Here is a 14,870-nt window from a genome sequence, read left to right as displayed (position 1 = left end):
GAGGGCGACCCGTTCCAGGCAGAGTTCTTCTTCAACCAATTGGGGTTTGGCAAGGAGGCACCGGTCGAGAACTCCCGTTAAGCGGCGACATGGCCCTCCAGGGGAGACTTTCTATCGGGGACCGGTACCCATCATACCGGTGTTCGCCTCTCCGGATCCTAGAGAATTCACAAGATTGAAGGGAGCATTGAATGATGCATTCCCTCCCAACACCTCAGAACGATTCAGGTTCCGCATTTTATGCGACCATCTGAAGCTGGAAGAAGCCCTCCTGGTGGCAGAGACCTACGTAGATCTCACCGGGCCAGGGATTGCGGCCTACTCAAGAAATGCTCACAATGCAACCTAACCCATCTGGACATTCTCCATGACGTACGATCTCGAGAATGGACGAAAGAAGGACAGGGGCCTGGAGAGGATGAACACCCGCAGGTCTAGAGACAACCGCAGGTCGAGAGCCGTGACAATCAACCAACGACCAACGACGGATCACGACCTGTCACCAAGATCATGCATACCACCGATGGGTTCCTTTACGTGGACCATTCTCCCAGAGGATGGTTTTTTGTCTGGACAGCCTGAGGTATGACGTCTCAGAACTGTGAGGGAGCTCCAAGTTCTGCACGGGGCGGCAAAATATCCTCCTCATGGGGCGGCGGGACGCATCTCTACTGCAAGTACTGCATGATGAGTCAGAAATGATGAGCAGACGAAGATGGAGACACAGCAAAATCCTCGCCGACCAGTTCTGGAAACATTTCTGGAGGTATTACCGATCAAACCTCCAAGTACGGCCGAAATGGCAGACCGAGATGGCAGACCGAAAGGAGGAATAGGAGAAAGAAGCGGATGCTAGGGAACATCCTGGAATGTTTACGTATTTCCACCGGAAATCCGTGGGGCGGCGTATGCCAGGAATGTTCTTGAAATGTTTACGTTTTTCCATGGTAAAACCGTGGGGCGGCTGTTACGAACATTCAGGGCATACTTAGGAAACATTCAGGGCATAGTTGCCAGCAATAGCCTATATATGGAGATCCCCATAGATGGAGATAATAGACCTGCAAAGTCGTCATAGAGACCCAAACGTGCCATATGTACGGAGTCTGACATCAGCGAACCCTTCCCCGAAACTCCATGTATAGACATAGCCATCACGTCCAGGGCTGAAGTCTTGATCCCATATTTGACCATAACTAACATCGGCAGCTCCATATATGGAGACGTCTGACACTATCTGACATCATCATAGTGATGTCAGGACCGCAAGCCAGCATTATAAGAAGAGGCTCGAAACCTCTGAGATTGGGACATTCCAGAGCGATTCCGAGAGACATCTTAACTCTCTCCCGAGTACCAGGAGATTGGCTGGCCTTACAACCCAGTTAATCACAGATTGCATATTCAGGACGACTAGCTGGCCTTACAACCCAACTAGGCCTTCAAAGTAGCTCTTGAGTCCGGTTCTAAAGAACCAGTCGATTATCATTGTTATAGTACTGTTTAGCTATGTTTTCTCTATTCATTAATACTTTTTTGGTATCCTTAATTATTTTGGGTAGTTCCAATGTTTTTTAGAACACACACACACACACACACACACACACACACACACACACACACACACACACACACACACACACACACACACACACACACCCCTACACTCCCCAGCTACACTCCCCCCCAGCGTGCTTGTGTACTTGTGTACGTTGTGGCCAAAAACCTCAACGGCCACTTCGCTCCTGGGTGAGTCAAATCAAAGTGTGGTACCTTAGTTAAGGTTCCTGGACGTCGCTCAGTTCTCCATACGTCACAGGGTCAGGTTTAGCAGCAGGTTAACGTGGTATTTCACTCACTGTCTTCTCTATCTCATCCCACGTTGCAAGAGGAACTTTGAGTGAAGTCCTCCCTGGTTGCTCTATCTGGGTTGTCCTCTTTGTGTCTTCAGGTTGAAAACTACAGACTGTCCTTAAAAAACGTCCAACTGGTTTAAGTTAAACTTTCACTACAAAACCTCTGTTCACTTGTAATGGACGGACTCTAGAGTCTAGATCTAGAGCTGAGCTTAGATCTAGTCTAGACTGTACTGGTCTATCTAGCGTTCGCCTTTGAAATAAATTTGGAAATTCCCCCTGTTTTCACAACTTTACGCAGACCGTCGTACAAAGACAATCTCAGACACAAGTTACACAAAGATGTGTTCACTGCAAACTTAAAATATAACACAAACTTTCTCTGTATCACGTTCACTCTCTGCTGTTTGTTTGTCTCTCTGGTTCACACCATAGAGGTTCACTCAACCCGGACGAGAGAGGGTGACGGACATTGCACCCGTATTTCGTCCCTCTCTCTCGTCCGTGTTGCAACACACACTACTCTTGAGTTCCCGCAGCTTGTTAAGCCCACACATTCTGGTTTACATCATAAACATGAAACATTGTTTTCAACCGAACTGTTCAGAGTTTGGTTATTGTACCATCGGTTAGGGGAAACATTTCGGACCTAAAATGGTGTAACCTAATCCTTAGATTTCATAACATTATGCACCAAGTCTTAGGGCCATAAGAAGGTATAAAACTAGCCCTAGAATTATTATGTCTGTGATCTTACATACATTTCATGTATTCCAAATACACAGCCATAGATCGGTCCTATCCCCACCCGGTTAGCAGACTGATCTCTGCGGCATAAAAGTTCTCTGCACTGCATGCATGTGTACTCACCTAATAATGAATTCCTGTTAAGACTTGGAGTCAGATATTGTCCTAGTTTCGTATCCATTTAAAAGTTCTGGTCGAAAAAGTGTGTTGATGACATTCGGATGACATTCTCTCCGAGTGAGGGGCCAGAAATTAGTGCAGAACTGAACATCCTTCCTTTGGGATGCACAAACCTACCTTCTATTCTTCTAATATCTGACTCTTAGGAATTAATTATTGGGTGAGTACACACGCAGCGCAGAGAACCTTTATCAGTTAGGACCGATCTATGGCTGTTCATTTGGAATACATAAAATGTATGTAAGATCAGACATTCTAGAGCTAGTATAAAACAAACCCACAATCCTATTTTGTCAGTTCTGTCTGCAAACATGTCTGCGCAATTGTGTGACACAGTTGTATAATACAAATGTACTGTATATAACCTACATCATTTATACTTCTTAAGATGCATATACCATATCTGCTAAGATTTTTTGTTATACTTATTGTTCCTTTCATCTATATTCTTTCTCTGTTTGAAGTCTTCCTATAACATCCAAAATGTAGTAATGTTAAAAGATCATAACGTATGTTTCACCTTCCTGATAATAATCCATTACAATTATGGCATAATAATTTAACATCTATGAATTGAATACCAAGGCCCTCATTGGAAACAAGTCCGCAAGGACTTTTATGAACGGACCTGTTAGACAAAGTATTCTAAATGTAAATGTGTTGTTTTACATTTTTTGCCTAATACAATATTCAATCAAAAACATCTTGTATGTGTGCACAGTGCACACTATAGTGCTTTCCATAGGCTTTCATTCGTTATCACGCTAACCTGGACTCGTGGCAGTTCGCATACCATCAAAACCGATCCACCGATGACGCTATTGCCATGGCTCTCCACACCGTCCTCTCGCACATGGATAACAAGCGGTTGAAGGACAAATATGTACGTATGCTGTTTGTGGACTACAGCTCAGCATTAAACAATAAACACCATTGTCCCAGCAAAACTTGACACAAAGCTCCGAGATCTAGGGCTACTCCCAAGCATGTGCGACTTGGATACAAGACTTCCTGTCAAGCCGACATCAGGTGGTGAGATTGGGCTGCATCACATCTCTGACTCCCTGACCCTCAACACTGGAGCACCCCAGGGATGGAGCTGCAGTGGAGAGGGTCAGCGAGTTCCTCGGAGCACACATCGAGGAGGAGCTCAAATGGGAGACACACACCACAAACGTGAGGAAAAAGGCTCAGCAGTGACTGTACTGGCTCCACCGCCTGAAGAAGTACAGAGTAGGACACCGCATCCTCAGGCTGTACTACAACAGCTCAGTGGAAAGGCCTACAGTGAGTGGTGCGATCGGCAGAGCGCATAATGGGAGGCGAGCTCCCCTTGCTCCAGGAAATGTACAAAAAGCGATGTGTAGTCAAAGCCAAGTCTGAGGAGCCCTGGCCAATGAATTTCACCCTTCTTTTACTGTAAAGCGTTTTTAAGGTGTGACAATAAAGTCTTTCTTATTCTGAACAGCTTCCACCCGGCCACCGTCACACTGCTGAACAAGGCACCTTCTCAGACTTTTGCTTTTCTTCATGGACCTACTTGCGGACCAAACCATGTGTCAGTTTACCCTGTGGATTATGCGGTCAACACGCGCTGATATTTTGCACCTTAATCCCATGTACAACGCGCTGACTTTGCTGTGTGTTTTTCTCGCACCCTAACTAACGTCCACTCCATAGTATATCATGTACAGTATACATCTGCTGCTATGCTCACACACCCTTTATATAAGATACTAAATATATAGATAATTTGTATGTTTCTTTCGTTCCTCTCTTTTCCCCCTTGCCCCCTTCTTCTCCTTCCCTTTCTTTTTTTTCTATGGAAATAACAAAAACGATAGAAAAACGAATTTCACCCTGTGATGTGACAATCAAGCTGATTCTGATTCACAGCCCAATTTAATAATGTAACAACTAAATAATGATCATAGCCATTCCATTAATTGTATCAATTACTGTCATAATTCATACCAAAGAATACATGACCGAGTATTGTCCCCTCAGTTAACTGAAATTAAATAAGTGAAATAATTGAAATGGTGCCCCATTCATTGGGCATGTAATAGAACAAAGCACAATGACATCAAATCATGATATAAAAACTCCAAAATGCTAGTAAAACAGTCAATTAAACAGTTATATACAATTGATATACAATTGATATGGTTTACATGGTAATTTATAATATGAATGAATAACACCAAAATAATTAACAGACAGGAGCAGTATAAATCTCCATGACATTTTTTATTTGATCCTCCCAGTGAGATAATTTATAGCGAAACGTTTGTTATAGTGGAAACTGACTGAAATTCTTTCACACTGTTAACATTGTCTTTCTTTTTCTTTTTCCTTTATTAAAAAAAACACATAACAAGAGTGTAACAAGAGTGTTCTCCAGTGTGGACACACTGGTGTGCCTTCAAGTCATCTGAATGACATATAGTGGAAAGATTTTATCCCAGTGTGGACATGCATGCTGGTGTCTCTTGAGACAATATGAACGGCTGAAACTCTTCTTACAGTGTTTACAGTGGAAAGGTTTTTCTCCAGTGTGGACACGCTGGTGTTTCTTGAGGTTAGATGAATGACTGAAACTCTTGTCACAATGTTTACAGTGAAAGGGTTTTTCTCCAGTGTGGACACGCTGGTGTGTCTTCAGGTCGCCTGACCGACTGAAACTCTTGTCACAATGTTTACAATGGAAAGATTTTTCTCCATTGTGGAGAAGCTGGTGTCTCCTCAGGTGATGTGACCATTTGAAACTCTGGTCACAATGTTTACAGTGAAAGGGTTTTTCTCCAGTGTGGACACGCTGGTGTGTCTTCAGGTCGTCTGACCGACTGAAACTCTTGTCACAATGTTTACAATGGAAAGACTTTTCTCCATTGTGGAGAAGCTGGTGTCTCTTCAGGTTACGTGACTGACTGAAACTCTTGTCGCAATGTTTACAGTGAAAGGGTTTTTCTCCAGTGTGGACACGCTGGTGTGTCTTCAGGTCGTCTGACCGACTGAAACTCTTGTCACACCGTTTATAGTGGAAACGTTTTTCTCCACTTGTCTCCCCCCAATCATCACTGTCTTCAGTGACTTCATTGTCTGATTCAAGTTCAACTTCAATTTCAGAACAGTGTGAAGAGTCTTCATCATCTTCTTTTTTCACTGCTAGTAATGTCAACATTGACCCATCAGGCTCCTCCTGTTCCTCTTTAATGTGTGGAGGCTCTGGGCAGAAAAATAACATTATAGACCACAATTTGTTACAATAATGTTTAATTTGTATTTAATTGTACTTGATGTTGAAGCACAATCATTTCACTTCCCATAGTGCAGCTAACAAATGTATTCTATGTGTATGTGATAATAAACACCTTGAAGCTAGAAAGAGGGAAGAAAGAGACAGACTGTGGAACTTACTGAGGTCTGGGTAGTATTCCGGTTCCTCCTGTTTCATTGAAACTGGCTGGGTCTGGAGAGTTAATCTGCACCTGCAGTCTGGACTCCACAGAGTCTGGAATGAAACAATTAAAATCCCAGAGGAGTTTAGGATTATCATCTCATCGTCATCTCAGCCCTGCACACCAGTGCTGCACTGAAGACTCCAAGAGAGACAATCAGGGACTGAAAGACAAAGTGAAGACATTCACTGCCTTCTCTATAAACACCGACATGACTCATGAAGCTCAAATGGGAACATCCGTGTGCTGATGCGTCACTGATGACTTTGTGAAGCTGGATGCCACGTTAAGGAACACAGAAGTACGAAACATAGAATATGTGAGGGTAAGCAATCAAAACTTTTATTACGGATAATTAATTAACTGAATCATTGGTCATTTGAAGCTCTTTTACAAGGCCTAGCCTGCCACACGCAAGTAAAGATTATTGAGCCTAGCTCACCGGACCCCTTCACTCACAGAATGCCTGGCTGCCCGAGACGTACAGAAACTAAAGATAACGAGGAAACACACAGCAGGAGCTAATTAATCAATTAGGAAGTGAGACATCAAAACAAAGCGTGGGAAAAGCCAAACAAAAATGAAATCCATTCTTTGCACAGGTCGCATGGCTCAGGGTTGAGGACAGAGAAGGAGAGAACAGGGTAAGATGAACCTCTGGGTAAATTGAACCACCCCCTGTATCTTTAAAACTATACACATGAGTTGTCATGTGACCTTAAAATCAGGACACACCCATCATTTTCACCTGGCTGTGAAGTTGAGAGACACATGGGAAAAGTGATAAGCATATTTCTACACAAAAAAGTGTTTTTTGCCGGTCAAAGTTATTTTTTTACTTTTCTGGTATAATGATTTTTTATTTTAAAGCAAATGTACCCAGGTCTAAACGTACATATCATGCATGTTGGTGATATTCCAATGTATAAAACCATGTGAATCATTTAGCTAAAGATTAGCCTGAAGCATTAAGCTAGCCAGGTTAGGTCAAAATGGTGGCCAACCTACCCCTTGCCTGGGGCAAGTTGAACCACGTGACCACTTTTTTTTTGAGAACCCATATTTTTACAGCCCTTTGTCATTGATGCACACTCATCTTACTACTATATCTTACTATCTTACTACTATATAATTGACAAAAGCTCTGAAGTTCGAAAGCGATTCGCAAGCACAGGTTCACTCCACATGCCTCCAAGACCCGTCACAGACTGTTGATCAGAGCTATGGCTATGTTTTAGGCATCTTACCCCACCTCGATCAGTGATCGGACTGGACTCTCGGTTTGATCGATTCTCTGATTCGCCTATCAGACCCTCAGCCTGATCTGGGCAGGTTGCCATAGCAACCAGATACAGGAAGTCTGACCTCTTTATCACATGACCAAGGTTGGGAGGTTGTGAGGTTGGGACTAGAGGTTAGGGCCGCAAAGCAAAGCGGGGAGGGAGGAGAGGAGAGGAGAGGCCAGAGGGCCGGTCTTCGCATGACGTGTGTGCAGAGTGACTGGACCAACCTCGGATCTGGCCTAGATGTGAGGGCCGCAAAGCGGCCCTGACATCTACTTATTTCAATTGATAGAAGACAATCTTGAAGTTTTAGTAGATGTTTAGATTTGACTTCCATCTAATTTTTCCTTGCCTAGAGGTCAACATAAGTAAAAAGTGGTTCATCTTACCCCGTTCTCCCCTACAGCAACTTACAATAGGCCTGGTCTACAAGATACATCACAACGTTAAGATACCCATGTACCAGTCAAAGTACTTCAAAAACGTAAATGAAGTCCATAATCACAACACCAGAGGTAGCTCCACTGATCACGTCCAAACCCAGATTTGGCACAACCAAGGGGTTGAATTAGTTCTCCTGCTATGCCACCAAAATGTGGAATGCCCTAACAAAAAACAAGTCGTGAAGGATTGTAAAACCCCTACTCTCCTTCAAAACTGCCCTAAAAGAGTACCTTCAGGTGGCTGCAATTCGAAACATGGCCCCTGTAAAAGTCATAGTCATAGAATAAATATCTCTAAAACACTAATATGTCCCGGTTTTCGGTAGAATTAAAAGAATAATAGTTGCTTTTAGTGTTTGCAGAGAAGTTTATATTGTTTAAAATATCCGTGGGTCGTGGGTTAAAATACGTCGTGGGTTCGAGCCCCACGTTGGGCGCAGAATTTATGTTTAAAAGGCGGATGAATAAATAAACAAAAAGCAAAGAGATGAATGTGTTGTGTGTGTATTTCAAAAACACGGGCTACGTTAGCTCCGACGGAACCTCTCCCTCCGCTGTATAGCTCCGAGATGAGGTTCCTCGTTAGTTACTGCCGTCTGTTTTCGAAATGGTCGCACGTCGTCCACTTTACATGTGTCTTACCCCTTTTTGCACATCGTATCCAAAAAGTAAAGCATTTCCGCCACTCTCTCAGATGTTTGAAGTTTTAACGCGCCATAAAAGCCATCCAACGGGTTGAAGAAAGTATTTAATTTGCCTCGGTTTTCATCCGGTTACATGGTTTTTAAGACATTGCGCAAGAGTTGCGCCCGTAGAGATAACATTACTGGTTACCCTACTGGTCAAATGTTGAATTGCATCTTCTAATGCAAAATATTATGGAACCGGATGAAAACCGAGGCAAATTAAATACTTTCTTCAACCCGTTGGATAGCTTTTATGGCGCGTTAAAACTTTAAACACCTGAGAGAGTGGCGGAAATGCTTTACTTTTTGGATACGATGTGCAGAAAGGGGTAAGAAACATGTAAAGTGGACGACGTGCGACCATTTCGAAAACAGACGGCAGTAACTAACGAGGGACCTCATCTCGGAGCTATACAGCGTACAGCGGAGGGAGAGGTTCCGTAGGGGCTAGGGCTACGTATACTCTAATAACTGGAATAGAACATAACTGGTATGTGTGGTCTTGTAAGACAGTTTTATTTTTATTTGCAAAGCTCCGTTTACACATTACTGTAATTCCCTTCAATTGTCCATAAATGTCTTAGTTTTTTTTTTTTTTACACTTTCTTTGGAGATGTCATGTCTCATGCCAATAAAGTGCCACTGCAATATATAACTTTTGCACCTCTGTATTAATTGACCATGCACCATCTGAGGAGTACGAAACTATTGAACAGCCCGCATAAAGTAAAGTCACTGCGTTCGCCGGGAATCGAACCCGGGTCAACTGCTTGGAAGGCAGCTATGCTCACCACTATACCACCAACGCTCACACGACGAATAATTTACAGTGAAAACAGAGCAATGATCAGACATAAAATGTGCTCCATGATGGAATCAAGCCATCAAGAGAAATGGAACATTTATCCGTTCATCTTCACTTACCTGCTGTGTTTCAATGGTTGATATCAAACGTCTTCCAAATACATAACAACGACATCTTTTTGAAATACCGTTTGTTTTACCTGCAGCAGTCAGTCAAAAACAACAGTTTAGGGACTATTTCTTTTTAACACATTACAGTGTTTCTCTGTTCACAACAACAAACACAGCACTGCATTGCATTGTGGGAATGTTCCTCTTCTTCTGAGTTTGTACAGTCTTGGAGTTTCTGGCAGACGAGACGCCAGGCTGACGTACTGCTGCCACCCACTGTTGTTCTTGGGTAGTGCCCATCGTGTATCTACGACTACAAGGTAACCAGAAGAGTGGGCACCTTCACTCACTTCTTTCTTTCTTCCTTTGCAGACTGGGCACCTTTTGGGGAGAAGACTGGCACCTGAGGTGGATTTTGGGATGGAAGAACGGCCACTTCTGATTAACAAGCCAAAAACCCATTGGTGTAGTTGGACTCAGACCTAAATTGTCATTATTAATGACAATTTAGGTCTGAGTCCAACTACACCAATTTAGATACAAGGGTGTACCATTCCATAATATATGCTTCATTTTTGCTACATTGCCTGACTTGGGCTGACTTTGTAATCGTGTTAATGACTCATTAACACGATTACAAAGTCAGCTCAAGTCAGGCAATGTAGCAAAAATGAAGCATATATTATGGAATGGTACACCCTTGTATCTAAACATGCAGTAAACTCCAAATTCCATTCCAAATTCCATGCCAGGTGTTTTGCTACACCACCAAGGGCATATCACACTGGAGTACAAGTCTCATTATGGCATCCATATTAATATTTTTTTTTTCTTGCATTGAGTGAATGTCAGCATTGGTCCCATTCATCAGTTTAAAGTAAGGATGGATAGAGGTTTTAAATCAGTTATGTTGTTGGTTTTCCTATAAAGTTAATTTCAACAAGAGGATACTGTGAGACACAAGCAGAGAAGAACATAATAATATGAATACCAAGACCTACTATTGTACCAAGAGTGGTAAACTTAACCACTTAAACCCTATACTTGGTTGAGTGGAGTCCCGCAGGGCTCCATACTAGTGTCATTTCTGTTTTCACTCTACATTAAATATCTTAGCTGAAAACAGCCGATCTACAAGCTCACAATAAGTCACATTGCAACACGGTGTGAGCTTGTAGATTGGCTAGCTTACTGTAAGTGGTTAAAGGGGTATTTAACTTCTGGGGTCATTTTCACATCTACTCAGCCTTTTGTGTGCACCCCAGACATTTTTTTCCAAATGCTGCTTACATTCCTATTTATCCATTTTGTTGCAATTCATTCATTGTTCGATTCAGTTTACAATATTTACATATCCTTGCCATTGTTTAGATTTTCTTGTTCCTTTTTATGTACAGATAGAAATAAGCTAATACAAAGTTGCGGGCTTTCAAATCTAAATTCAACAAAAGTCCATATATCTGCATTCATCAATAGGTATCATTCGAGTTCCAAAGAAACAAAAGCAACAATAATATTAATTATTATTTTGATTAAGATTATAATAATTTGAAAAAATAAAAAGTTGGGAGAAGTGTCCTCTATGATGCAAGCACTAATGCTGCTTGCACTCCTTGTAAACTTTAACATCCCAGAGGCATCTGTTGCAAAATGTGTATGGCGTTTCTGGCCATCCCGGCACCCTAGGCAAGATCACCAACCAGCGCCGGTATTTGTTACTGACGTGAGTGATGTCTATATATTACACCACTCCCCCAGACTATGCAGTGCAGCACTGCATTGTATCATTTTACACATTTAGCATGAGTAAGAAATGTTTATATGAACAAAATCAATAGCCAAAAACAATACATAGTGAAGTACTTTCCAAAACATTTGATTAATTCCAAACCTTTTCTAGGCCTGGAAGTTTTTCCCACATCATTTTCAGGGAACTTGACTCATCGAAACTCTTGCCACACTGTTTTCAGTGGACAGGTTTTACTTCAGTGTGAATACGCTGGTGATTCTTCAGGGAACCTGAATGGCTGAAACTTGTGTCGCAATGTTTACATTGGTAAGGTTTTTCCCTGGTGTGGACACGCAGGTGTGTATTCAGGATACCAGACCCACTGAAGCTCTCGTCACAATATTTACAGTGGAAAGGTTTTTCTCCGGTGTGGACACGCTGGTGTGTCTTCAGGTGACTTGACTGCAAGAAACCTTTCCCGCAGTATTTACAGTGAAAAGGTTTTTCTCCAGTATGGACACGCTGGTGTGTCTTCAGGTGAGCAGACACACTGAAACTCTTGTCACAATGTTTACAGTGGAAGGGTTTTTCTCCAGTGTGGACACGCTGGTGTTTCTTCAAGTCACATGACTGAAAGAAACTTTTGTGGCAGTTTTTACAGTGGAAAGGTTTTTCTCCCGTGTGGATACGCTCGTGTATCTGCAGACTACGCGACGCAATGAAACTCTTGTTGTCACAATATTTACAGTGGAAAGATCTTCCTCCAGCGTGGACAAGTGTGTGCCTGTTCAGGCCACTTAACTGGCTGAAACTCTTGTTACAATTTTTACAGTGGAAAGGTTTTTCTCCAGTGTGGACACGCTGGTGTGTCTTCAGGTCACCTGACTGAGAGAAACTTTTGAAACAATGTTTACAGTGGAAAGGTTGTTCTCCAGTGTGGACACGCTCGTGTCTCTTCAGGTCACTTGATAACACATAGAGCACAACAACATGTTCAACAACATGTTGTTCATCTTACCTGTTGTGTTTCATTGGTTGAGCTGCTAACAAACGTCCTCCTGCTGTTTAACGACGACACTGTTTTGTTTTGAGGGACTATTTCTGTTTAATATATTGAACCGTGTGTTTTCAGTCAGTGTTGCCAGATCTTGTGAGAGAAATAAGCAACCAGGTCTAGGAAAACAAGCACAAAAAAAGCAATTAGGTTTTATCTTTTATCACAACGCGTCTCATCGACGCGTTGTGAACTTGTAGATCTGCTATTTTCAATTAATCTTGAAATAAGATGTGGAATATTTTAGGAGATTTTGTAAACATTTTGTAAACAAACAACACAAAGCCCAAATAAACAACTTACACTTTATAAACAAGCCCAAATAACTTAAACAAGCAACTACACTTTAGAAACAAGCCCAAATAACTTAAGCAAGCAACTACACTTAGAAACAAGCCCAAATAAACAACTATGCTTTAGAAACAAGCCCAAATAAACAACTACACTTAAGCCCGAATAAGCAACTACACTTTAGAAACAAGCCCAAAATAAACGCAACCACTAATATTTACAAACAACCACAGAATAATATGCCCAAAGTCGCTTAAAATAAGCGGACATGGCAACACTGACTGCGTTGTGGGGGTGAAAGGGTGCGTTCGGAAAAACAGCACTAAGCGCACTGGCCATTACAAACTAACAGCGAGTGCGCAATTTCCAAACGCACCCCTCAAAAAAAATCATATTTGAACTGGGGGACCACCCAAAATAATCATATTTGAACTGGGGACCCCCCACCCACCCTGACAAGCACTTGGAATTGTGGGAGATAACTATTATGAAAACAGAAGATAGGCTCCTTTAATTTCCCACTGAGCATTTTTTGGTCTATTAGACGTCTAAAATACGTCTAAGGGGTAGGCTAAAACAGGGTTATAAATGGTCTACTGGTGAAAGTTTTTTAGCGGTCTAGGCTTAGCCTAGACGTTGATTAGCTGTTTTTTAAACGTTTATTTATAGACCGTCTATATTATAGACGTTGAAATGACGTCTATAATATAGACGGTCTATAAATAAACGTTTAAAAAACAGCTAATCAACGTCTAGGCTAAGCCTAGACCGCTAAAAAACTTTCACCAGTAGACCAATTATAACCCTGTTTTAGACGGAGGTCTAATAGACGACTATGGCTCAGTGGGTTATCTTTTGCCTCTTTCTTATATTATTTGTCAATTTGATCAATGTCAGACCAGATTACATAATATAGTTTGTTGTATAAGCCTATCGTGTCAGCTTCTCATCTTTTTATATTTCTTTATACAAATAAGGAAGCCCCGCTGGTTGGGCAGGGCATCAAAAAATTAGTTGATACTCATAATGTTCCTCTCCACGGAAATCTTTAGTAAAAGGCGAAAGATTTGTACGATCTGAAGAGAAACAAGAGTTTACTACCGAAACGTGCAACCTGGACATAAATGATTTATTGACATAGCACCTTCGGAAATGTTCTACAAAAAAAAAAAAAACTTTAAACATGCACACTCTACTGAGAGTAAATACAATAACCGTAACACATAGAATGCTGCGTTTAAATACTACAACAAAACGCTACAGATACTATAACATGTTAAAATTAAATTCGTTTCTCAGAGGCGCTTTGCATGATGGGAAAAAAACAAGCGTCACCAGTCTTTATAACCATAACAACACAGAACACACCCCATGTTTCACAACTGCATTGTGGGTATGTATTTTCCAGTGTTGCCAGGTTTAGCGAGAGAAATAATCAACAAGGAATGTATGGGGAGGTCCCTGGCACAACACATTTTGAGATGGGGGTCCGTGGACAAGTACATATTAATTTGGGGGACATTAATCATGAAAATGTTTGAGAACCACTAGTTTAAACAAGCCCTAATAAGCAGTAACACGTTAGAAACAAGCCCAAAACAAGCGACTAACAATATTTACAAGAGACTTTACAGAAAAACAAACCAAAAAGTCGCTTATAGTAAGCAGACCTGGCAACACTGGGTATGTTCTTCTGACCAGTTTGTCTAGACGCCAATTGGTGTATTGCTGCGCCCTACTGTTGGTCTCGGGTACTGTCCATTGTTTATATACAGTAACAGTACTATGTGACCTTACAGACCTGTAGACAAGAGAACATCCATCTAGGAGTGCAACAGTTCATCAAAATTAATGAATTATCAAAAAAAAAAGAATTTATATAATCAATAATTTAATCCTTATTTATCCCTATATCTCTATTTTAGTCATGTCATTGTAGTCATTTAGGGCGGCTATAAGCCGTCTGGGAAGCCAGAGGTCCCAGATTGGATTCCAGGCCTCAGCAATGTGTCAAAGTGTCCCTGAGCGAGACACTTACTTAACCCCTAACTGATTGATTGTAATGGATGTATTGCACTGGGTCAGGCTGACCTAAAATGGTCTTAACTAATCATGACATTTCATATTAGGCCTTATTGTGTGCCAAGATCTAGGGCCACAAAAGAGGTATAAAAACACGCCCATACAAACGTATATATACTTCTGAAAATGCATATACTGTACTA

General features: G+C 41.7%; 1 long non-coding RNA gene across 1 annotated transcript; it reads right to left on the bottom strand.

Moving 5' to 3' along the window:
* Positions 1-4,662: 4,662 nt before the first annotated feature.
* Positions 4,663-9,720, bottom strand: LOC311057609. The gene is made up of 3 exons (XR_014601975.1): positions 9,581-9,720; positions 6,204-6,297; positions 4,663-6,011 (listed from the first exon to the last, which is right to left on the bottom strand). It is a non-coding gene; the product is annotated as an uncharacterized lncRNA (long non-coding RNA).
* Between the last annotated feature and the right edge of the window lie 5,150 nt (positions 9,721-14,870).

This window comes from Gymnoscopelus microlampas (genome assembly GCF_963454915.1).
Source record: "Gymnoscopelus microlampas genome assembly, chromosome: 12".
In the NCBI taxonomy this organism is placed as follows: Eukaryota; Metazoa; Chordata; class Actinopteri; order Myctophiformes; family Myctophidae; genus Gymnoscopelus; species Gymnoscopelus microlampas.
The sequence above is the reverse complement of the archived record's forward strand: the minus strand, read 5'-3'. Positions and strand labels throughout refer to the sequence as shown.